Here is a 25,725-nt window from a genome sequence, read left to right on the forward strand (position 1 = left end):
TATTGATTCCTGGATACAATTAAGGCTTAATCGAAATCCAAGCTTTTGTCCTCAGATGGTATTAGAAAAAAAATTTGAAAAAGAAAGAGGAGGGGTGGAAGGAGAAGGATTGATAACCTCAGTTGCTTTCGTTTGTTTGTTTGTTTGTTTGTTTGGCTGCATCTTGTGGTCAGTTGCTTCCTAATGCCTCACTTGTGATATTATCTCAAGGTGGGTTGGAAATTCACTTCTGAGTAACTGTCTCCAACCTCTACTGTCTTTATCTTGGAGAGAAGTTTTATCAAAAGCAGTTTTTAAAACTGCAACAGCTATGTCCTAATCTGTGAACAAATAGATATAATCTATCCCATCTAATTATTAATTGAAATGACTGGATTCATAACAACTTTAACCCAGAAGAAAAGAGAGCTAGTTTATGTGGAATTTTACTACAAGACTAATCAAAATCTTAACTTTTGCCTGCATTCATTTGTTTAAAGACACTGTAAATAATAATGTTATGTCATTGAACATAACATTTCTTTTAAAATGAACCTGTTTAATTATATCTTGAATTGATAATGCAAATGAGTATATAATAATTGGATCTAACACTAAAAGCATTTTGCTACCCCTTTAAACAAAAAATATTTTTTAATCGAGAAAGAAAATGAGAAAATATCATTCCATTATTGTTATATAAGTCTTTATGATATCTGACTATCTGGGTCTCAAGTTTTACCTCCAGTCTTGTTCAGCTCCAAGAGGGTTGACACAGAGTAATATGAGAAGTTCTTATATCTCATTTTTTTGTAGAGTTATTTCACTCACGCAAAATTATCAAGTGTACAATTTAAATGTAAATGATTTTATTATATTACTACTATTTCACTTTTTCTATGAGGACGTTGAGTAGAAGACTAAGTTTACAAATGATTTTTTTGCTAAGGCAGAAGAAAGATGATCGGTTTCCAAGAGGCACAGTTACTATGTAAATGAAGAAAACTTCCAGATTTGTGAGTTGAGGCAGTAGAAACTAGTCAGATATAATGGATATCAAACAAGAGAATTCAGACTGTCTTTGAGAAAAGAACCGTGGAGGCAGAAAATTGGGGACCAGTTAGCCATGCTTTAAAATACAGAGCCTTGTTGATCTTGGGCAAGTAGATACTTGAAACTCCAAACTTTCCTGAGACTACCTTTTACAGTTATTCCCTAGTCATACATAGTTCTGGGGTCAGGGAGAAGATGCACATATTTGAATAAAGGTTGAGTCTATGAGATAGATGAAGTAAATAAAAATGAAATAAATAGGTTATTTAGTGAAAGGAAAAAAGGAACAGAAACAGTTTATAATGTATGAGCTAGGCAAGCTCTGTGTCTGAGAGACACAGAGTACTCTCAGAGTATTACTTTGGGATATTCATAAACATTTACCCATAAGCACATACACACACACACACACACACACACACAAACTTACTGTGATCAAACAGTACTATCCAGATTTATTTGGCCATATAAACTTTTCTCCAATGGAATATTTTTGTGTGTGGCCAGCATTTTATGAAACAAAACTTGAAATGTAGGCACCAGATTTCATTTTGTGATGACAATAAAATCCTTGAGATAGCAATTCAGTCTTTTGTATCTTAATATTCCCAATGCCTGGCATATGGTGAATAGTATACAGCGTTTGTTGACCCTTCTTGCTTGACCCAATAAGCTAGCTAAGTCTGTATTAATTTACCTTTATAAGTGAGAAAACTGAAGGAGAAAAAAGTTGTAAAGTAATGTGCCCAAGAATCAGGGGGATTAAATGCAGATCTGTTTGATTCCAACCAGGGACACACTATCTACGTAGATTATAATGTGCCAGGCACCCTCAGGCACAGCTCCAAGAACGATCATGCCAATGACAAGCCCCCTGAATTGGATCACATTGTCCTTGCAAAAGCTGTGCACCTTCCAGGCTTTTGTTGGGCTAGAGTGCCCTCACCTCTCTGTCCTCTCACAACTGCCCACCTCTAGCAGAAATAGGTGTTTCTAAGGGAATTTCTGTGGATATTGGTCCTGGTTTGGGCAACCATGAAGTATTTCATACTGGATAATGGGAATTTTAGGAGGTGTGGTCACTTCTTGGGCACCCTAGGATTTCTGTTCAGTTTGCATTATCTCTAAGGAGCACAGGAATATGGTTTAACTGTTACATTTTAGTCTCTCCCAGAGCAGTGCTTCTCAAATTTAATATTCATGTGAATTACTTAAGGATCTTGTAAAAATGCAGATTCTGATTTTGTAAGTCTGGAGGGAGGCTGAGAGTCTATATGTCTAAGAAACAACATGATGATGATAATGCTGCTGGTCTGTACCCCACACTTGGAGTAGTAAAGTCCTAGAATGTTTGAAAATCAGAGGCAGACCCTTCCCGCATTTGAAATTTAGAATCTTTTTGATACTCTTACTATGGTGAGACCAATGTTTCCTTTCTGAGTTGGAGAGTCCAGTAGTGGGCAAGGCTTACTTTCCTGAGTTGTCACAAACTTCAGTTGTCCTAGGGTTGTAAAGTGGCAGAGGCTTTTTAGAAAGTTTCTACCTGGTTGTCATTGTGACTTTGGAGCCTGGTTTTCAAATAATATAGAATGTTTTGGTAAAAAAAAGTTAGAGGAATCTTTAATATGAATATAGTATTTAAGAAACTTATAAGATTAGTCACATTTCAAACTAAAAAAAAAAAAGAATTATTCAGTTCAGTGTCATTTGATCACCTATTACGTTAGAGATCAAGAATTCCAAGATGACTAAGATAGCCCTGTTCTTATGGAGGCTACTATCTAAGAGAGATAAAAAATATAAGGCAGTTCAATAACTATAAATCAATATTGCTATGTACAAAATACTATGGGTGCAGAAAAATAATGTATATCTCATTCCATTTGGGGAAGTTAGGAAGGGCTCCAAAGGAACAAAATGGAGGACAAAGTGGTGGAGGCAGTTCTAGGCAACCTGAACAGGGCAGTCAACAGCACAAGGAGGGAAGTGCAAGTGTGTTTGGAGTATCAGGCCTCCTGCTATGTACACCAAGTTCTAGCTTGGAATTGTGATAGTGGGACGATGAGTAAAAATGAGTTTGGGGAGGAATATAGGACCATATATGAAAGGGCTTTGTATATTATGCTAAGGAATATTAACTTTTTCCAATTGGTAAGATAGAGTTTTTAGTAGTTATTAAGTATGAAAGGACACAACAGAAAGTCACCCTGGTGGAAGAGACAGGGGAGAGACAGGCAACTGGTATACAGGACTGGGGAGAGACTGAACTCAGAGAAACTAGTTTAAAATCAAAAAACTATCGTAACAAGGATGATGGGGCCTGAACTAAGGCAAATAACATCTGTAAGATGAAGAAGAAAAAGCAGATTCCAATTCAGAGAATGAGGAAGAGGTCAGAGCTAAGGATAGAGTGATAAAGGGAGAAATTTTAGCTGCTTAGTAGAAGTGGTTTTATTCTTTAGAGCTATAAAGATCATTTGGTTACTAGGATAGGTGTCTCAGGGTTACAGCACATTTTAAAAACATGCACTTGCTTCTTAAATTTAGGTTGTATTTGTGTGTGTGACCAAGAGCGCAAATGCAGATCCACTTGTCCTTCAGCCCCTCCCCACGTGAACAATGGCTGTATCCAGGGAAACTGGTTGGGTCCTGGTGACATAAAGATGAACTGTCCAAGACAGAGGGAAAAAACACACTCCATCTCAGAAACTTGCTTAGGTCCCCTTGCCCTATAATCAGCCTACGTGAATTCCTGACTATCATTTTTCTCTGCTTGTGATATTTCTTGACCACTCAAAAGGCAGACCTCTTCTTCCCATAGATCCTTTAGCCATGTATGCTACTGTTTTTCTCTACCTGTTTTTCACCCCGTGAAGCCATCCATAGTGTTCAATACCAAGGAAATGTCTCTTTGTGTTCCTTCCCCAAGAAAGAAGGTAAACATAGATTGATTCACAGATTGAGGTTTACATAAACTAAACTTTATGGTATCTCCACTAGAAGTACTGAATTATGGTTATCTATTTGATAGAGAGAGCCTTGAAACTTTAGAAGGTGGATCATTATTCAATTATATCACTTGTTTGATTTAATAAATGCTCCCTTTTCATTGGAAAATGATTTTTTGGAAACCCAAATGTAAAAATCAATACATATAATCTGAGAAAGTTGAACATATTATGGCAAAACCAAGGGAAATTTTTTTGTTATTTTACATATAAATGTACAAACAATACAATCCAATAAACATTTGTTGAAATCTTTTCATATATACTTCACTGAGATAGGTTCTATATTCATAGAACCTATCTCAGTGAAGTATGTATGAAAAGACAGAGGCACAAGTTTTGATGGTCTTATAGTATGGTTGAATAAATAGGTAAATATATATATAGAGAGAGAGCTTGACTGTTTGAGAGAGACAGATTTATCCAAATGTTGACATGATACGTGAATGTCACATGAATGTAAACAGAGCCAATGAGAGCCAATAAACGGACTTTGAAGACTTTGAAGATGATTTCAGAATAGATTGGTGGGAAAGGGGGCTATGTAGAAAATCAGGAGTCTACAGTCTTCCATTTTATTTTGTAAGATTTTTGAAATATTTTCTTCATCAACTCCAGAATACTTCAGAATATATTTTAAGTAACCTCTCACAAGCACATTTCCTGCCTACCCTCTCCAACAACTCAGTTTCTTGGTCTGTCTCTCCACTTCTTTTAGGTGCAGTTTTGAATGAATTCCTCTGAGGAAGGCCTCATCTTATATGATTCATGCCCTTCATCCTTCAGAAAGCTTCCAAGTCACCTCCATGGCCCTCTCAGCCCAACTCTGAGTCAGTTCACTTTCACAAACCATTAGACTGCAAGCTCCATGAGGTAGGAGTTATCTGTACTTATAACTGATGTCCTGGCTTTTCAGGAAGGTCTGCTTTGGATTTACATTACAACACCAAAAGCATTTCTCCTTTAAACTATAAAGTAAATATATGTTTTATTGAATGTTGGCTTTCACTTTAAAAATATCAATCCCTGTCAACATAGCTCTATATTGCCCTTATGAGTAACTAGACAACCTATCTATGACTTTCAGAACAGATTTTGTTCAGTGCCTGGCGTAGTGCCCAGAGAAAAACAATCATAGAAACTTTTTAAAATAATGATGTTGATAATGACAAAAGACATTTTTTCTAGAATAAATGTTATGGCATTTTACAAATGAGGAAACTTGGGTAAATAATTAAAAACTATTGGGCCTGTACAGTGAAAAGCAGTAAAAATAAATTGCTGCTTGGTCTTAATCAGAACAGCAATACATATTTATTACTCCACTTCTAATTAAACAGCAGCATTGCTAAGCATTTCCTAATCCAAATATTATCTTTATTTGCCTCCATAAACTTAAAGATTTATCTTCCCCTGTGGAACAACATAGCATAGCATTCCTTCATTTCTTGATAGAAAATTTGGCCTTTCTGCTTTAAACTATGTATGTCCCTTGACAAAAATAGTATTCTAAGTAGGTTTTGATCAGGCTTCACAAGGTCTAGAAACTTTTATTTGTCTTCCATTTGTCCTGTTAACTGATACTTAAAAGAATCTTTCTACTTTACAGTCATGAGTTCCTTGGATTTCTCACTCTTGTGTTACCAGTGCCAAAACTTCTAGAATAACTAAACTAATCTTTATGTAAATAGAAACATGCCCCACAGTGCTCTGCAGCTGCTATCAAGATGAAAATACCAATCTTTTCACCTCACTCTGCTTACAACCAGCTAAGCAGCATCTGTAGCCTAACCTCTTTTGCCTCCAAACAAAGAATTGTAATGATTTAGTCCATTTTCACACACAAAAAAGATTTGTTTATTCTTTTACATTTCCAGAGATGTGTAAAGTATTAGCAGGATCAGATATTAAGAAATCACTTTATGCCATCCACATGAAACTCTTCCAAATTTGAGCACATTTGGTATCACATAGTATGGTCATAGTTGTTCACTGCTGGTGTCTTTGACTGTAAGGTATTAGTGGATATATTCCTAATTCAATATTGGAAGATACCTTGGGATGACATTTAGCCAGAGTTGATTCTGATTTCTTTGTTGGAGAGAATCTAAAGCTCTGGGCCATCACCCAGATCTAGGACTCTTCTCCCAGTTGAGAATTGCAGTTTGGTAATAACCATCCAAAGTATGAAATTCCAGTGTTATTTAAGAATACAGCTGGTATAAATTTTCAGAGAAAAAACATATCATTGGAGCTGAGAAAGAAATTAAAGGAAAAGCCAGTGTAGCCAGTTATGTAAAATTTCAAAGTCTAGAATGAGTGTACCATCTTTGGTAATTTTTTTTTTTATTTAAAGCTATATACATGACTACATTTGAAGTACCTGAATGTCAGCTCAAATAAATTACTTCACAGTTAAAAGGATTAGTATAAAAATGAATATGACTCAGAGTTGGGAGTGGGAAGTGTGAGAGCAATAGTTTGAAGGCAAGAAGCGAATCTTTAAAGTGTCTTACATAAGATTCATAATAAAAATACAGAGAGATACAAGCATTATCTTTATAGCTATTGATGGTAATGTATGTGGACAATTTATATTATTTTAGAATTAGCATTTTTCTGAGTAAAATGCCATGCTGGACTATGCACATTCAAGTACGAAAATCTTTTTTTTGTTGTTGTTAAGCATGGATATTTTATATTAGTAATATATAAGCTTTATCTCATGGCAGAGAATCTGAAAAGTTGGGCTAGGGGTAAATTGGTCCAAAAATGAAAGATTAAACCTAAAGGTTATACAGATAAACCTTAGACTTAGTCTTGAGTTTTTCCTAATTATTTTTGAAATTGTCTGCATGTAAGCAGCTTATGAAATGAAAAAATGATGAAGAATCATCACAAAAAATAACAAACTTTTATTCACAAAAATATTTTTTAAATGACTTGTTTTGAAAGACACTTGTGAAAATAAGGTAGGTTTCATTTGTTGGTAATTTTCAAAACCTGTCATTTTTCCTCTAACTGATTATGATAGGCAGAGTTCAAAGATGGCCCCCCAAATTCCCTACTCCTTGTATATAGAACCCATTTGATCCCCAGGACTGTAAATGTGATAGATTTTGCTCCTGTGATTAGGTTATGTTTCCAGTCACAGTTAGGCTCAAAACATGGAGATCATCTGGATATTCCTGACCTAATCACATGAGCCATTTAAAGCAGAGAGTTTTTCTCTGGATGGTCTTGGAAAGGGTAGTCAGAGAGATTCAAATTATGAGAGGAATTTGATACACAGGCTATTCTCTGTTGCTCAGTTGGATAAGGCCACTTGGCAAGGGCCTGAGAACAGCCTCTAGAAGCTGGGAGCTGTCCCCTGTCCACAGCTAGCAAGACAACAGCCTGAGAACAGCCTCTAGAAGCTCGGAGCTGTCCCCTGCTCACAGCTAGCAAAACAACAGCTAAGGCCTACAACCCCAAGGGAATTAATTCTTCCAACAACCTCAAAGAGCTTAGAAGCAGATCCGCTGTCAATTTCCAAATAAGAATGCAGCCCTGTTGACTCTGTGCAGCCTGATGAGACCTTGAGCTGAGAACTCAGCCACACTGTGCCTGAACTCCTGACCTATAAAACTGTGAGGTAATAAACAGATGTTGTTTAAGGCCACTAAGCTTGTCATAATCAGATATACAGCAATAGAAAACAAATACACTAGCTTTTCCCAACATGATTGCTTTGTGCCTGGACAGACATAGGCTTAGAAGCTCAAAGCTAGATAAAGCAAAATGAGGACAGTATGGGGCATGCATTACTCTCTTATACATTTTTTATAGGTTTGAAGAGAGAATCTAGTATGTATTTTCTGTGTAAAATGCTTCAGACTATTCTTCAATAACCTGGAAATTCCCCTGTATTAGTCAGGGCTGTCCAAAGAAACAGAACCAAAAGGATCTCTCTCTCTCTCTCTCTCTCTCTCTCTCTCTCTCTCTCTTTCTCGCTCACTCTCTCTCTCTGGAGAGACAGAGACAGAAACAGATAGAGAGACTGATTTATTGTAAGGCATTGGCTCGTGTGATATTATGGAGGCTGAGAAATTCCAAGATCTGCAGTCGGCAAGCTGGAGACCCAGGAGAACTGGTGTAGTTCCAGTCTGAGTGCCAGCAGGCTTAAGACACAGGAAAAGCCAATGTTTCAGTTAAAGTCTTAAGGCAGGAAAAAACTGAAGTCCCAGCTAGAAGACAGTCAGGCAAGAGTTAATCACAGGAGGATGATCATTTTTGTTCTATTCAGTCTTTCAACTAATGGATGCGGCCCACCCACACTAGAAAGGGCAGTCTGCTTTCTTCAGTCTACTGATTCAGATGTTAATCTCATCCAGAAATACCCTCGCAGACACTTCCAGAATAATGTCTGATGAAATGTCTGGGCACTCTATAACCCAGGCAAGTTGACATGTAAAATTAACCATCATGTCTATTAAGAATTTTATTGAATAGTTTTATAATTAGTGTTTACATGTACTTTAATACATAACTTCATATTGATGTTTGGGAAGAAGAGAAACATAGGAAGAAAGGCTGAGGGTAGAAAGTGGTGGGGTGAGAAGAGAGGGAGGGAGAGGGGAATCGGGGGAGGAAAACAGGGAGAGAAAGAGAGAGAATACAGAGATATTCGGAACCCAAAAACCTTTACCTAATGATGTAAAATACATGATTTGCAAGACTGGCAATGAAGGAGTGGCCCTGCACATATTATTCAACCTCGTTCATGCAACACTTCTCCCCTTCAAATGCTGTCATAAAGGCCCTCCAAATTCGTGAGTTCCACATTCACTGATTCAACCATGTACTATATTTAGGATCTGTGGTTGGTTGAATCTGCAGATGCAGAACCCCTAATGAGGAGGGCCAACCATGGGACTTGAGCATCACAGATTCTGGTATCCAAGGAGGTCAAGGAAACAATCGCTCCTGCAGATAACGAGGGAGACTGTATTTATATTTCTCATCCTGTCTGTCAGACTTAAATGAGCACTGATTCTATAACCATAGGTCCAAGAAAGGCTAGACTAAACTTTGTCTACTTAGTACTACTAAATTTTTGTTGGTTTTATATTAAGTTAGTGCCACATCATTTATTTTAGATTATAATTTATTAGTCTTTATGCTTTCTTGTTGGTTTTAATGACAGTATTTAATATCTACAGAAATTTTGTGGCCATGATAACTTTAAAATGTCAATAACATCAATTTTTATCCAGGAGAATATGAAAATGTTTGGGGAAATCACAAATTGTCAAATTTCAGTACAGGGAATTTGATCATTCTTTAAAAACATTAACATATAAGAATATTTGTAACCTGTTTATAAAAAGTAATATGTTTTTTGATGCTAAATTACCTTTACTTTTACCAATCTATTTCCATATACATATTTCCCATATGGCAAAATTACTAAAGTATTTACAATTTATATTCATTGAGATGCACTTATGGCCAAAAGCAATTGTTATAAGCTAAACATTTTATTTTATTATATTATAGTTACTGTTTTAGATATGACTCTAATTAATTCAATATGCATTTCTTTTTTTTTTTTTTGGCTGTGTTGGGTCTTCGTTGCTGCGCGTGGGCTTTCTCTAGTTGCAGTGAGCAGGGGCTACTCTTCGTTGCAGTGTGCAGGCTTCTCATTGGGGTGGCTTCTCTTGTTGCGGAGCACGGACTGTAGGCGCACAGGCTTCAGTAGTTGCAGCACGTGGGCTCAGTAGTTGCAGCACGTAGGCTCAGTAGTAGTGGCTTGCGGGCTATAGGGTGCAGGCTCAGTAGTTGTGGTGCCTGGGCTTAGTCGTTCCGTGGCATGTGGGATCTTCCCAGACCAAGGATCGAACCCGTATTCCCTGCATCGGCAGGTGGATTCTTAACCACTGTGCCACCAGGGAAGTCCCCAATAAGCATTTCTTGATTTCATTCATTCAAAACACATGTACTGAATATGTATGCCAGACCCTCTGGAGGGTTCTACGTATAAAATAGGATACATATAACTTCTGTATCTCCAAAGTGCTGAAAATATAAAAACAAATAAGACATTATCCCTCCTCTGATAATTTGAGTCCTCCAAATGAAATTAAATGAGCAATACATTTATAGTTGGGAATGCCTATGAAGGATTAAGCTCTTCTCAGACTGAGTTGCTATGTGTGTCCATTCACAGTTAAGATAGGGAAAGTTACAAAACCAGAAGGTACTCAAGTGATCACTTTGATTCTACTGATCACTTTGATATATTCCTTCTTAACCATGCCTGTAAAAGAAGCCCTCTTTTTCCTGCTGATAAATTACCCCTCCCACAATGTTAACTTCTCTTGACTGATGCTCTCTGGACACAGGAATACAAAGTGCCTTGCTGGCAGCCATGGTTTATAAATCAGTAGATTCACTGCTGTGCAATCTGGAAAGAGTATGCTTCCTTTGGAGACCAGGACTTCTAAACCTTCAGCCTAAAGTTTTAGCAACAGAGTTGCAGGGATTCAATTTCCCCAGCGGATCACTGAGCAGGCTGGCAGTTGGGGCCGCATCTGCTTTTACCTCTTTGATTTTTGTATTATTTGTATAGGAGACAGAGTGCCATATGGAAGTCTATGGTTTACTGCATGTGCTGCATCCTAAAGAATTGCACCCTATTCTTTCCAAGTGTTGCCTCTGAAGTGGTGCTTTGGTTTAGCTGTGCTAAAGGTTATTCCAGTGCTCAGTGAGACCAGCCTGCTTTGGGATGGTGTAGTCTGTGATATGGCCAGTGGATCTGATGGTCATGTGCCCATTGTAACTTCCTGGTCAGATACTATATTGTGTGTGATTCCCTGCCTGTGAACCAGGCATTTAGTTGGCCTCCAGATAGTGGTGCTGACTGAGGTTCTGTGGACAAGAAAGACCAACCAACACTTGGAATAGATGTTTATCCTCATTGAAAAAAAAAAAATCTCTGATTTTTTCGAGGAAAGGGGCTTGCTGTAGTCAACTTACCATCTGGTTGCAAATTGGAATCCTTGAGGAACAGTGCCATATCAGGGGCTCAGCATTGATCTCTATTGCTGTTAGATTGGGCATTCAGAGGCAGCAGTTGCTAGATGGGCTTCAGTAAGTAGAATTTCATGCTTTCGTGTTGATATATAACTTTCATCTTGGCCACTGTGGACAGTTAGTTCACGTGCCCACCATCCTTATTTAGGGATGGCACAGATTAAAATTCTCACCTGGTAGAGTTGTTTTGTCTACTTAGCTTTTTAGTGTTTCTTTCATTGTGGATGATTTCTTATAGGAATTAATTTGCAATATAAAAATCTTCACATATTGTGACCACTTTCATATATTCACTGTTGAAATGTCTCTCCTTTGTGGTCTTATAGCACCTTATGTGTGTAGCAGTATTACACATTGTTGCAATTATTTGTTTATATGACATTTATGCCTTGGTACCATTTCTTGATTCTTACATTCTGACTTTTATTTTTATGTTTTAATTTAGCTATAATATTTTCTCTATTTTTTTCCCAAACAAGTGGACTTGGACTTTCTTTTGCCTTTTCGGGTGGAATGGTAATTGGGCTGGTTATCTAAGTTCAAAATCATCTGTCTTCCGTACCATAAATGCTACTATATTGTCTCCCAGAATTTAGCATGGTAAGTAATAAGACTGATATTGATCTGATTATCTTTATTTCAGGTAAAATATTTGTCTGTCTAGAAATTGTCATGACCTTTTTCTTTATCATTGGAGTTGGTAAATTTCACCAAAAACATATCTCGGTATATGGGTATTTCTCTTTATTCAGTGTTTGTCATTGAAACCACATCTTTGTTATTCTTTTTTCATTGTGTTCAGTTTCATTTTATGAAAATCCTGTCAGATGTTTTTGTATGTCTTTAATTTTTCTTCTTTTCCTGGTTTTCTCTCAAGTTTTCCATTTCTAACTGCAATGAGATGCTGTTATATACCAACTGGAAAGAATATAAACCAAAAGGCTGTTAATAACAAATGATGGCAAGGATATGGGGAAAAAATGGAAACTATATACTTCTGGTAGAAATGAGAAATGTTGAAGTTACTTGAGAAGACAGTTTGGTTGTTTCTTAAAAATTAAATGTATGTTTAATATAAAATCCAGCAATTACACTTCTAATTATCTGTCCAAGGATCTAAAATATAAATGTTTACAAAAAGAATTCTTTGTGAACGTTCATACTATCATTATTCATAACAGTGCTAGAATGAAAAAAACATTCAAAATCCATCAACTATTAAATGGATAAACAAAATGAGGTATATCTATATAATAGAACACTACTCAGAAGGAAGAAGGAACAAACTACTGACATATGCAGCAACGTAGATGAAGCTCAAAGCCATTATATTAAACGAAAGAAGACAGACACAAGAGACTACATACTGAATGACTCCATCTATATGAAATGTCTAGAAAAGGCAAATATATAGAGACAGAAAGCAGATCAGTGGTCGCTTAGGACCAGGAGTGGGAACTGGGATTAACTACGGAGTGTCATGAGGGATATTTTTGGGTTAGATAGCAATGTTTTAAAAATTAAATTGTGGTAATGGTTATACAACTTTATAAATTAACTAAAAATCATTGAACTATTCATTTAAAATGGGTGAATGTTATAATATGTAAATTATACCTCAACAGAGCTATTATGGTTTTTTTTAAATTTCTTTTTCCTATTGCTCTTGACAAAGTCTCAGAGTTCAACTCCTAAACAACATTTTGATTTTAAGTTGGGTGTATTCTAATCTCTATTAACAATATGTGTTAATTTGGGGGACTTCCCTGGCAGTCCAGAGGTTAAGACTCCATTCTTCCACTGCAGGGGACACGGGTTCAATCCCTGGTCGGGGAAGTAAGATCCCACATGCCCCATGCCGTGGTCCAAAAAAAAAAAAAAAAGTGTTAATTTTAAAGAAAAAGAACTATTTTTATTATTTTTATATGGCAGGCTATTTATTTTGAAAATTAATAAATTTTATATTTTCAGAGCAGTTTTAGGTTTACAGGAAGATCATTTGAAAAGTACAGGAGTTCCCATGTATTCCCTCCCCTACACAGTCTCTTCTATTATTTCCATCTGTATTGGTGTGATACATTTGTTATAATTGATGCACCAATATTGGTATATTATTATTAACTAAAGTCCACAGTTTACATTAGGGTTCACTCTTTGTTTGTACATTCTATAGGTTTTAACAAATGCATAATGATGTGTATCCACCACTACGGTATCATACAGAATAGTTTCACTGCCCTAAAATCTCCTGTGCTCCACCTCTTTGTCCCTCCTTCTCTTCCCTCCCCCTGACTGACCCTGAGCCCCTGGCAACCCACTGATCATTTTACTTGCTCCATAGTTTTTCTTTTTTTCAGAATACTATACATTTGGAATCATACAGTGTGTAGCCTTTTCAGATTGACTTCTTTCACTTAACAGTATGCTTTTTAGGTTCCTCTATATCTTTTTGTAATGAAATATCTTATTTCTTTTTTTATTGCTGTATAATACTCTATTTTATAGAAGTTCTACAGGGTTTTTTTGTTTGTTTTGTTTTTTAACCATTCACCTATTAAAGAACATCTTGGTTGCTTCCAAGTTTAGCAATTATGAAGAAAGTTGTATAAACATTTGTGTGAAGTTTTTGTTTTAAATTCATTTGGATAAATTAAAAACTTATGCTCTATGAATGAGAATGACAAGCCACAGACTAGGAGAAAATATTTGTAAAACACTTACCTGATTAAAAAGTTTGGTATCCAAAATATACATAGAACTCTTAAAACTCAACAATAAAAAATCAAACAAGTTAAAAAATGATCAAAGATCTAAACAACTAATCAAAGAATATACAAAAAGAAATAAGCATATGTAAAGATGCTTGACATCATATGTCATTAGAAAATTAAAACAGCAATGAGAAACCAGTACACAGCTATTAAAACAGCCAAAATCCAAAACACTGGCAGCACCAAGTGCTGGAGAGGTTGTGGAGTAAGAAGAACTCTCATTCATTGATGGTGGGAATGCAAAATGGTACAGTTACTTTGGAAAGCAGATTGATGGTTCTTACAGAGCTAAGCATACTCTTTACCTCATGATTAAGCAGTTGTGTTCCTTGCTATTTAGCCTACTCTTTTTATGGATGAAATATTATGATTTAATTGATATCACATCCTCTTAAATGTCATTGACAATATAGCTAGGTTTTTTTTAAAGCCTGTCCTTAAAAAATTAGTTGAATTTTGTTTACATGTAATTAAAGTTTGTGTTGACACATATTAATAACTAGAATGAGTTCTCTGTGCAATTTTTTATTGAGATATAATTGACATATAACGTTATATTAGTTTCAGACATATGACATAATGATTCGATTTTCACATATATTGCAAAATGTTCACCATGAGTATAGTCAACATTTGTCACCATGCGTAGTTACAGATTTTTTCTTCTTGTCATGAGAACTCCCTTAGCAATTTTCAAATATGCAATACAGTATTATTAACTATAGCAACAATGCTGTACATTACATCCCCATGACTTATTTACTTTATAACTGGAAGTTTGTACCCTTTGATCCCCTTTACTCATTTTAGATTAGTGATTGCCAGAGGCAGGAGGTGGGGGGTGCCCTATGCAAAATTTTCAGTTACAGTTTTTTGTCTTCTGAGGGTCCCCCTTGAAATGTAAAAATGTTTTTGGAAATTCTTGAGCAAGTTTCACTCTGTATGTACCAAGTGGGCACTGACTGACTGGGAGCCTTCCTTCCTGGTCCACAGACGTTTAACAGCTTAGTACATTTGGTTGCTAGGGAGTATTCAACTGGAGGACCCATCAGGTTCTTTTTCTCACTCCCACTCACCCCCAATCCATGTAATGGTCGAACCCATTTATCTTTCAGCTTCTGCTGGTGGGATTTTAGTTGTGGCTGTGTGCCCTTAGATCCTTTAGTGCCAATGAGAATTATGGAAGCAATTATCATGGTGACATGGGAAGTTAGCTACTATACTGTGCACGATGTGTTTTTCTCTTTATTTCTTGTGCCTGCCCAAATCTAAGTAGGACAATGTTCCCTTTTTATCTTGGCTATTTCATGACCCCACCACCCATGTTAAGAAAAATGTCTCAGTATATTTAGCATGAACTGTGTAAAGTTATTCTGGACACTATTGTGATTTCACAAGTCCTTCAGTTATCTTCACTGACCACCCATGGCTCTGGTACCTCAGCTCCAACATTTCTGAACTTGACAGTTAAACTTTTCTATTTATTTCTCACTGAGACCCTTTCTGCTTATGAAGCCACATGCTGTGTGCCCAGCAATTATTGTTTTATACCATCAATTTGATCCCTTCTTGTGTATCTCTTCCAGAAATTCCTCAGTGCTTTGGTGCATCAGTGATGTCCTTTACATCTTCCATTAGTACTATGGTTTGTTTTTAAAAAATTTTTTTTTAAATTTCTTTGGATATTTCAATGAATTTTTTTTTAAGGCAAGAGAAATAAACGGGTGGGCTAATTTCATCTTCTTGAAACAGAGTCCCAGATTTAGAATACTTCTTGCAACTCCCTCAAATATAGTCCATAAATCCTATTGCAGTTATTTTTAAAACAAATTTGTTAATACATTAAATCGACATCCTTGTGTTCATTTAAAAACATTGTACAATTTTTTATGCATTTATATTATCGATTACATTTCTAAGCAATTTTTTTGAAGTCCAAAAATAACGTTTTGGAGGCTCTTTCTTCCCCTTATCCAGGGTAAGGCTTATTTTGTGTGTATGTATACACACACACACACATATATGTATGTATATATGTGTGTATATATATAAATACACACATATATATGTGTATATATATATAATATATATACACATATATATATATAAGCATCAGTGGCAAGTTACTAACACAGATGGTTGTTTCTTAAAATCTGTTTGTGCTAATATTGGAAAACCCAAGTGACAAGGAGAGACTTAGTGTTATTTTTAGCTCTTAGATCCAGTGGATTTTGACATAATTGGAACATACAGAGACTCTTAATCTTTGACAGGGTTTAATCAGTTAAATCCTCATCTTCTGCATTGCAGGGTGCTTCTCCAAGGGCAGAACACAACTGAAGATCCACAGGGAGAGAAGGAGAAAAATTTGGCCAGGGAATACAAATGGGATATCTATGATCAAATCACAGAAGTATTTTAATTCTAGTAAGTTAAAATTTAGAATAGTCTAAAAATCATAGCGTACCATCTACTCTTTGATGTAGATGATTTGATGCAGTGATTATACTTTAATTTTTATGTATTACTGAATGCTAAATGAATTCATACATTGGTTTTTTGCCTTTATTTTTTGTAGCAACAAGGTGTAATTACTTTAAATTGTATTTTGAATTAGATATACATATATATATATATATAATTAAGACAATATTTTAAGAGATGTTTTAGGTTCACACTAAAATTGAGAGGAGAGTATAGAGATTTCCATATGTCCTCAGCTCCCACACATGCATAGCCTTCTCCATTATCAACATCATTCATCAGACTGGTATTCATCATTCATCATTTTATTTTTAAACAAAAATGAACCACAATGACACATCATAATCACCCGAAGTCCATAGTTTACATTAGGGTTCATTCTTGGATTATACATTCAGTGAGTTTAGACAAATGTATAATGACATAGATCCATCATTATAATATCATACAGAATATTTTTACTGCCCTAAAATTCTTGTGTGCCCTGCCTGTTCATCTCTTGTGCCCCCTATCCCTGGTAACCACTGACTTTTTTATTGTCTCTGTAGTTTTGCCTTGTCTAGAATGTCATACAGTTGGGATCCTACAGTATTTAGCCTTCTCAGATTGGCTTCTTTCACTTAGTAATATGCATTAAGTTTCTTCTTTGTCTTTTCATGGCTTGATAACTCATTTCTTTTTAGCATTAAGTAATATTGCATTGTCTGGATATACCAGAGTTTATCTATCCATTCACCTACTGAAGCACATCTTGGTTGCTTCCAAGTTTTGGCAATTATGAATAAGCCTGCTATAAACATCTGCATGCAAATTTTTGTGTGGGCAGAAGTTTTTAACTCCTTTGGAGCACAACTGCTGGATCGTGTAGTAAGAGTATGTTTAGTTTTGTAAGAAACTGTCTTCTAAAATGGCTGTATCATTTTGAATTCCCACCAGCAATGTATGAGAGTTTCTGTTCCTCCACATTCTCACCAGCATTTGGTGTTGTCAGTGTTCTGGATTTGGCCATTTTAATAGGTGTGTATTGGTATCTCATTTTTGTTTTAATTTGCATTTCCCTGGTGACAGGTGATGTGGAGCATCTTTTCATATTGAATTTTTTTCATAACACAACTTCAGGTGTCATTAAGTAGATTTTTTATGGTTTTCAGCTCTTTAAATAATTTGGATATTATATTTATAATATTTGTGGACACAAGTTCCATGTAGACTATACTACTCTATAAGTAGAAATTAAATTCATTTTAACATGTAAATAGGTCACCAGCTGAACTAAAATAAAAACAGTCAATTTGCAGTTCTTGTCCTGAATTTGCAGCAACATGGTCTCTTTCAAGTGACTATGATCTGTACATAAGACTGAGTTCCTGTCATAGGAAAAATAACACAGGTGCTGACTGATGACCTTTGGAAGAGGCTTTGAATTTGAGATAGTTGATTTCTACCAAGATTTCCACATGTTTTGAGGATCAGGTAAAGGGAGAAGTGCATTGAGCAGAATAGAGAGTAAATTTCTTACACTGTCAGTACCCTCAGGTTATTAGTGATGCTATTTCTACTATTTCTAAATGACCTCAGATTATAGGAAGCATAATCGGGTTTAGCCATCTGGGTTTGTACTGAGAGATTGTTCATCCTTGGAAACCTGAACACCACAGTATCTGGGACTGAACAGAGGAGTAGAATCAGTCCTCATGACCTAGAATGTAAGCTGGACTTACAAAGGGGCATTAGCTGAAGGTTTAAGTAGAAAATTCCCTTTCTCTGCTGCCTAGAAGGAGGATAGACCTAATCTAGAAATTTCTTTTGACTTTAATTTGTAATTTTAATATGAAAATAGTCATCTTAAAAAGTTATGCTCTGCATATACACATTATATATGTCTGTCTAGCTACCTATCATCTATTGTTTATCTGTGTAAAATAAGAGTACATTTTGATGATAAAATTTTCCCATTTTTTAACATTAAGATTTTTGATTTTTCTAAACGTGGGTACTTTTTACATTTTAATATCAACCATCTTTTATATTTTACTTTACTTTGATTTTTAAAAATTTTAAATCTTAACCACTATTTTAGCCTTTATCTTTTAATCTTTTCCACAAATCTTACTCTTCTGATTATGACTCATTATTTTTGTGATACTAAATTCCATCTTTCTTTTACTTTTTGTTGTACATTTATAATCTTTTAAAATATCTAGTTTCCATTATTTTTTATTGGTTGCAAGTTCTCTTCTTATTTTTAAACGCTAGTAGAGTTTTCCTTTAAACATTTTAATTTGACCTCACATACATTTTTATCCTGAAATTTTTATTGTTTTCTTCCTATTAAAATGTAGTCAACCAATTTTAACAACTTTAAATTATAAAATAATTATTTTGTTTTTCTTAATATTTGCTTTCAAGAATTAAGGAATGAAACTAGAAGCAGGTTTCCTATCTCTGCAGCCTGTACTATTTCTTCTAGACCATATTAATTTCTCTAATAATGTGGTCTGACCTACTTCACTGTTACAGAGAAGCCAAAACATCACTTTAGTGAGGACATGCAGCTAATCTTGCATTATCTAGGCTATTTAAGGAAAACAGATCTACAGATAATCCAGTCAGGGTGAAACATGTTCACAAAGCCATCTCCCTGTTCTATCCAAAATTCTTTGTTACCACACATTGTGGAGATATTTTGCTGAGCTCCAGTATATGAACATGTTGGGGAGAGAAACTTGTACTCTTTGAAAAGCAAGTACATGATGTTCATATAGCTAACTGGGCTGTTATGAGCTGGAGCATGCTTTGTAATCTGGTTTAAGAAGCAATATGTCCTTCCTCCTAAGCAGGGGTAAAAAAAGTAACACAATTAGATATCATTTCACACTCATCATATTGAAAAACAAAATACAATTTTTTTCAGTATTCCAAATGTTACAAGAGATATGGAAAAATAAGGATCCTTGCAAACTGCTTGTGGCATTATATTTGGTACAAGAGTACTGAAGAATAATTTTCAGTATATGCTAAAATTGCCACATATCCTACACCTTATTATTTTTACTGCTAGGTGTATACCCTTATATTAAGTTGTTTTCAAACCTTTTTGGCCTCAGGACACCTTTAAACTCTAAAAAATTATTTGAAGACCTCTAAGAATTTTGCTTTTATAGAATATATGAATTTATATATATATTCATAGAGAATATATATATTCTCTATTCCTAGAGAAATTAAGTTTAAGGACAGTTTAATTCTCAAATTTGAGAAAAGTTTAATTATTCATCAATTTATTTTAAAACAGCATAATAAATTCATTACATCTTAAAATAACATATTTAATGAAAAATAAGTTTTTTCAAAAAAGAGAGAAATTAGTGTAAAGAGTGGCCTTGCTTACATCTCTTTATCTGGCTTAATAGAACAGTTAGATTCTCATATTACATCTACATTCATGCTGATTCAGTATGTTGTTTGGTTGAAAAGGAAGGAACATTTGAATAACCTTTTCATATAATTATGGATATTCCTCTTTATGCTACACCAGAACTCAATAAATATTACTTTTTAAATGTTCATTTACAGTGTGGATTCTGTAGCCATGTCAATAAACATTTTGTACTCTTTTATACTAAGATCCATTGCTCTGTCTTGTACTTTGAATAGGTCTTATAACCCTGCATAATTTTGTTACATCACCCATTGGATATTTGGAAAATACTGATTCAGTGAGTTCACTTATGAGAATGTATATTTATGAGAATGAAGAAGGCAATGAACTAGAGCTAAATGTATCCTTGTGAAGAAATTTCAAAAATATAATGTTTAGTGGAAAAATTGTTTGGTATGAAATAATGCATGTAAAATTTAAGACTAGTTAAGAAAACATTGCATATCATGTATGGATACGTTAAGCACAGGGTAATACATAAAAACATAGATGAGAAAGGTACCAGCACCATACTAGGTGGGAAGAAGGGAACTGAGCTCCTTAAAAAGCCTCAGAGAAACTATCAGGTCAGAGTCAACAAATATAAATAACAGGAAAAGTCTGGCGTGCTCATCAGAAGAAATGAATTAAAAGTTTGCGTTTAGAGCAGATCTATATCTGCCTCTACTTTTCTGTAGCTATTGAGTTTTGCACTATGTTGTATAATTTGTAATAAAACCTTGATGTTAAGTTCTAAACAATATGAAAACATTTATCTTAATACTCTTAAGTGTGATTTGGAGCTATAGGAAAAGCATATCAGTGCCTAAATTAATTCCAAATAATGGTGAGAGTTTGGGGTGATAGAAGGAAATAGAGAAACAGTTTTTGACTGACTATGGAGTTGGCCCCTAAGATAAATCCAAAAAGATTTCTCTCTGAAGTGGAAGTTTTTGGTGGCATGTACTCCCAGAATTCATGCTAGACCTTTCCTTTGAGATAGGACAATACATGTAAGAACACCAAGCTAACAAAACAGAATAATTAGCACCAAGGAAAAGAATTAATAAAAAGAAAAAATATATATCTAACTAATATTTATTGACACATTTGAGAAAATATCATATCAAAATAATTATTCTAAAAATAAACAGTACTTTTTTGAAAATAAATATATAATTACTATAATTACATTGACCTCAGTGGATGAACTAATTAGAAGGGACACTGCTGAGGACAAAAAGTGTGAACATGAAGATGGAGCCAATACATATTCTGTATCTGTATATTTTGTGTCTTTTTAAACTAGAATGTACACTCCACGAATTCAGAGATTTTATCTGCTTGGTAATTTACAGTATCCCCAGTTCCTTGAAAAATGACTGGTATGAAGTAGGCACTCAGAAAGTTTGTTGAGTAAAAGAATGAATTGTCAAGATTATTGAGATCCTATTATATATTGTCTACTTTATCTTTTGAAATAGAAATGCAATCTCACATTATAAAATAGCATATAAAATATTTGTTTAACTTGCATGAGAGATATAAACTTCTGATTGAAATCCCAAACATTCATTTGTAAATAAGTAAAGAATGTTTTCCTTTTCCACTCTTTGCACCATCACCATTTTCAACATATGAAGTATTCTTTGGAGAGGGAGGTTTTAAGGAAACGAGAGGCATGGTTTTCTTAACGTATCTTGCATATGCACAACTAGGTGCCAGAGAATGACGATGCTTTTTAAAAAATGGCACTGGTGACTGAAAATAATTGTTTTAAGTGTGCAAACTGTTATACTTATCTGGTCATTTTCTAATTTTTACACCATCTCAATTGAAATATGTTTATTTTATCTCTTCCATTATTTTTTAATTTCCAAATGTACATTCTTACCTCATCTGTAGTTACAGATTGTAGTTATTTTAAGTTGATGTCACAAAAGAACAAATTATCTTTATTGCTTTTTGAAACGTGCATTAAGAATAAATCATGACATTGGGCTTCCCTGGTGGCGCAGTGGTTGAGAGTCCGCCTGCCGATGCAGGGGATGCAGGTTCGTGCCCCGGTCCGGGAAGATCCCACATGCCATGGAGCGGCTGGGCCCGTGAGCCAAGGCTGCTGAGCCTGCGCGTCCGGAGCCTGTGCTCCGCAACGGGAGAGGCCACAGCAGTGAGAGGCCCGTGTAACGCAAAAAAAAATTAAAAAATAAAAACGAATAAATCATGACATGGCTTATCACAAATGAAGTAATTTACAGAGAAAAATAGTCAGTTATTTTGAATTACAAAATAATGCCCATGAAAGCGTGTGAGCATGCTAATCAATTAAGTAGAAGATTTAAAATAAAAATTTTATCATTACACATGAAAGATCACAATCCCAAACATCTTGATTCTTAATTTCCAAAGATTCAATTGGTTGGATGCATGTAAAATAAAGATCATCCAATTTCATTAATTTGTAGATTTGTAATACATTAAAAGATTATTGTCAATTACTTTTTATACATTTTTACTTTAATTTTTGTACACCTACAGAAAATATTGGAATTTTCGGAGAGCCTGTGAGTGTGAGAAGATTATCTAAAATTAAAAATGTTCTTTATTACCTTATATTGGATAAACCACACTTGGTAAAGGAAAGTTGAATGAAATAATTCAAAATAAAAGTATGATTTATTGGACGGTTCCCCATGACACACTGTAAATATATGTGTCGTGTACAAACTAATACAGAGAACAATATAACCTATCTTAGGTATAAACTCGACAGTCTCCTAAATTCCTATAACTTAATTTTTCTCTTCTATACTACTAGGTTTTTCTGTCATTCTTCTGACCTTGTATTCACATCCCTGTGTCTGATTCAGCTCTTCCTTGCCTTTGAACTGATCTATTTGCCCCCGCTTTCCCTGGTTCACCCTCATCTCCCTTTTACCCCCTCAGCTCAGTGCGTTACCTTGCTCTTCTTTGATTTAGTTGTTAGCCTCTGAGTCTTTGTTAACTTATGTCCTGTCCTCTGTTCTTGTCTCCACAGGGAGTAGGACCAGGTAATTCCCATTTCTCATTATGTCTGTCATACTAAAAAGTCACATCCTAAATGAAGACAAAACAATATTATCTCATTTAGAATGGACATCCTCATTTCATCGTGATGAATAAATTTATCTAGTATTAATTACCAAGTAATTCTCTTCTAAATAGACAATCAAAGCCTATAGCTGACTTGGTTGTCATCGCAATGAATACAGCAAAGCAATGAGTTTGCATTTTACTCAGTGACAGTAAAAGCATATTTGTATTAATATGTCTTTAAATTTGACTCATAGTATTTATGAGAAATTCTTTTATTTTTCCCTAGGTCTTGAGTAAACTCATAATGCAATTTTCTTCCAACCATTTAAAATAAAATGGAAGCAAGATTGAAGACATTCTAAGATATAATATGCTGAGTGGTTAATAACATTCACTTAGCATTTCCTAAAGTCAATTATGTTAACATTGAATTCAATGATTCAGCAAGTCTTATTAGAGCTATTTTGAATGCCCCCAAATTGATACACTACATCTTATTTGCACTAGAATATTAAATCTACAATTCTCTTATGAACTCTTACCTATCTATGAGCAGATGCATAACAGAGAATACAGAGGAAATGCTTTTTTTTAACTACACTAAAACTCTCTTTGAATTATGTTGTGAGGATTAAGTTATTATGAATTATAAAACCTGTTTCAATTGGAATGAAAGAAAATTAAATGAAAAAATAATTTTTATATAGTAATTTTCCACTTAGGAACAATAAAATATATTTTTTATATAAATAAGAGCAAAACTCTTATATTGAAAGGGAAAGTAGTGCTTAGGGTTTTAATTCACCAGTGAAAACATATCAGTCAATTACTCCTGTTACTTCTCTTTACCAATATAGGTACAATTTCTAAAGATGGAATTTGGTTCTCCATTCTTGAGCCCAAAATATACACTGATAGACAGGGTTAGGAGAGATATTGGGAGAAACCAAAAGCACCCAAGAAAGAAATCTTTATTAACAAGGCACACAAAAAATAACGGTTTAGACCTCTTTATTCTGAGGTCCATTTTCATGCATTTTAGAGTGGGAAATGTGAATATAATAAAATTTATACTGTTTACTCATTAATAAACCTTTAAGGATGAAAACAAGAGTCTGGGCTTCCTAAAGGACCTCAGAGGATACTAAGGAATATTTTGCCTCGAGAAAATTTCAGATTATGATTAAAGAAAATTGATTCAAATACACTTTAATTGTGATTGAGATTCAGGCAGAGAATTCTGGGAAAATGACTACCCATTTCCCAATACCAATTCCCATTCATCTCTGACAGAGATGATAGTGAATTCCATAATTGATTTTATCATGCCAATTTATCTTTGATATCAAACCTGATAAAGACAATACAAAACATTTAAAAACTGTATGCCAATACTATGATGAATATAGACACAACATTTAAATAAAATACTACCAAATAAAATTGAAAAACATCAGTCACTGGGAGGGCACAAGGACCTAGTGGGCTGATACCACACTTAGAGAAAGGGATTCTGCCCACTGGGCTGTGAAGCTTTTAGGTTGTGTAGCACTGGCTCCTCCCCTAGTATGATCAGGAGGCAAAGGTGAGGTCCATACCTGTTATTGCAGCTGTGTGATGTGGTAGAACATTAGCCTACCTGTTCTGGTCTTTCAAATTCATGGTTCAGGGAGCACCTGAATTCATTGCATTAAGCACTTGACTGTAGCCCATTTCCTTGGAGTTTTTCCAGGATGCCATCTCCCTCTCATGAAGGCCAGTCTTCAAGTGACTGGACTTGGAGAAGTTAATCCTCAGCTGTGAAACCCAGTGAAGAAGGTGTTTCAGTTGTGTGAAATGCAGCACATTAAGTTAAAAAAAATGACGATTGAGAATTAATGATTAGATTTATCAATATGCATTCATTTGGCTCCCTGAGATGAGCTATTTCAGTGGAGCAATGATGTCAAAGCTGGATTAAAGCAAGTTTGCGAGGATAGGGGTAAAAGAAGTGGAGAAAAGTAGTAAAGAAAATATATACAGGTATTTTATTTTTAAAGTGAAAAGAGAAATGCATGATAGTACACGTGAAATCTAGAGGTCTTTTCTTTCTTCTTCTTCCCTCCCTCCCTCCCTTTCTTTCTTCCTTCCTTCTTTCCCTCCTTCCTTCACTGCTTGTTTTTTCATGATAAGAGGTAGGTTAGCACGTTTGTTTGTTATGGGAAGGATATATTGAAAAGTGAGGAACTGATGATTCAAGAGACAGTGTGGACAATTACTTGAGTAATTGTCTGAGCAGTAGAAGAGTTGGGATCAGTGCATCAGTGGAGGAATTGGTTTTAGATAGGGACACTGACAGCTTCTCGATAATAACTCAGGTAAAGACAGAATGATGTGCAGAGAGAGACAGGTACCTTGATAGTTATGGGCATGGTGTCCTGTGAAAATTCTCTCCTATTGCTTCTGTTTTCTCAGTAAAATAAGGAGCAAAGTTGTCTGCTGAGAGTGAGCAGAAAAAAGAGTAATCAGAATGGGGAAACTTTAAAAAGGTAATAATCAAATAAACTTAACTCTACTTGTAGAGAGTAATTTTTAGTCCCTATTTTTTTCTCATTCAGTGATTTTAGAACTATATACATTTTTTTTTTTTCTGGTTTGAAATGGTTCCCTCCGATTAAAAACTGGACCTTCATTTAAGATTCAGTAAACAACATGGTTTGTATTATTTTGGATTAATGGTTATTAATGGTTATAATTTCTGACAGTAGTCATTCTTGACGTAAATATATTGTCAAGTCCTTCAGTTACTATTATATAGGGCCAAATAAACTGAGTTGACATACATTGGGGTACAAAATACTATGGGTAAAAGAGAGAGGAA

The sequence above is a fragment of the Aethalodelphis obliquidens genome, unplaced genomic scaffold (assembly GCF_003676395.1).
Source record: "Aethalodelphis obliquidens isolate GAN/ISIS:26980383/991018 unplaced genomic scaffold, ASM367639v1 scaffold4, whole genome shotgun sequence".
Lineage (NCBI taxonomy): Eukaryota > Metazoa > Chordata > Mammalia > Artiodactyla > Delphinidae > Aethalodelphis > Aethalodelphis obliquidens.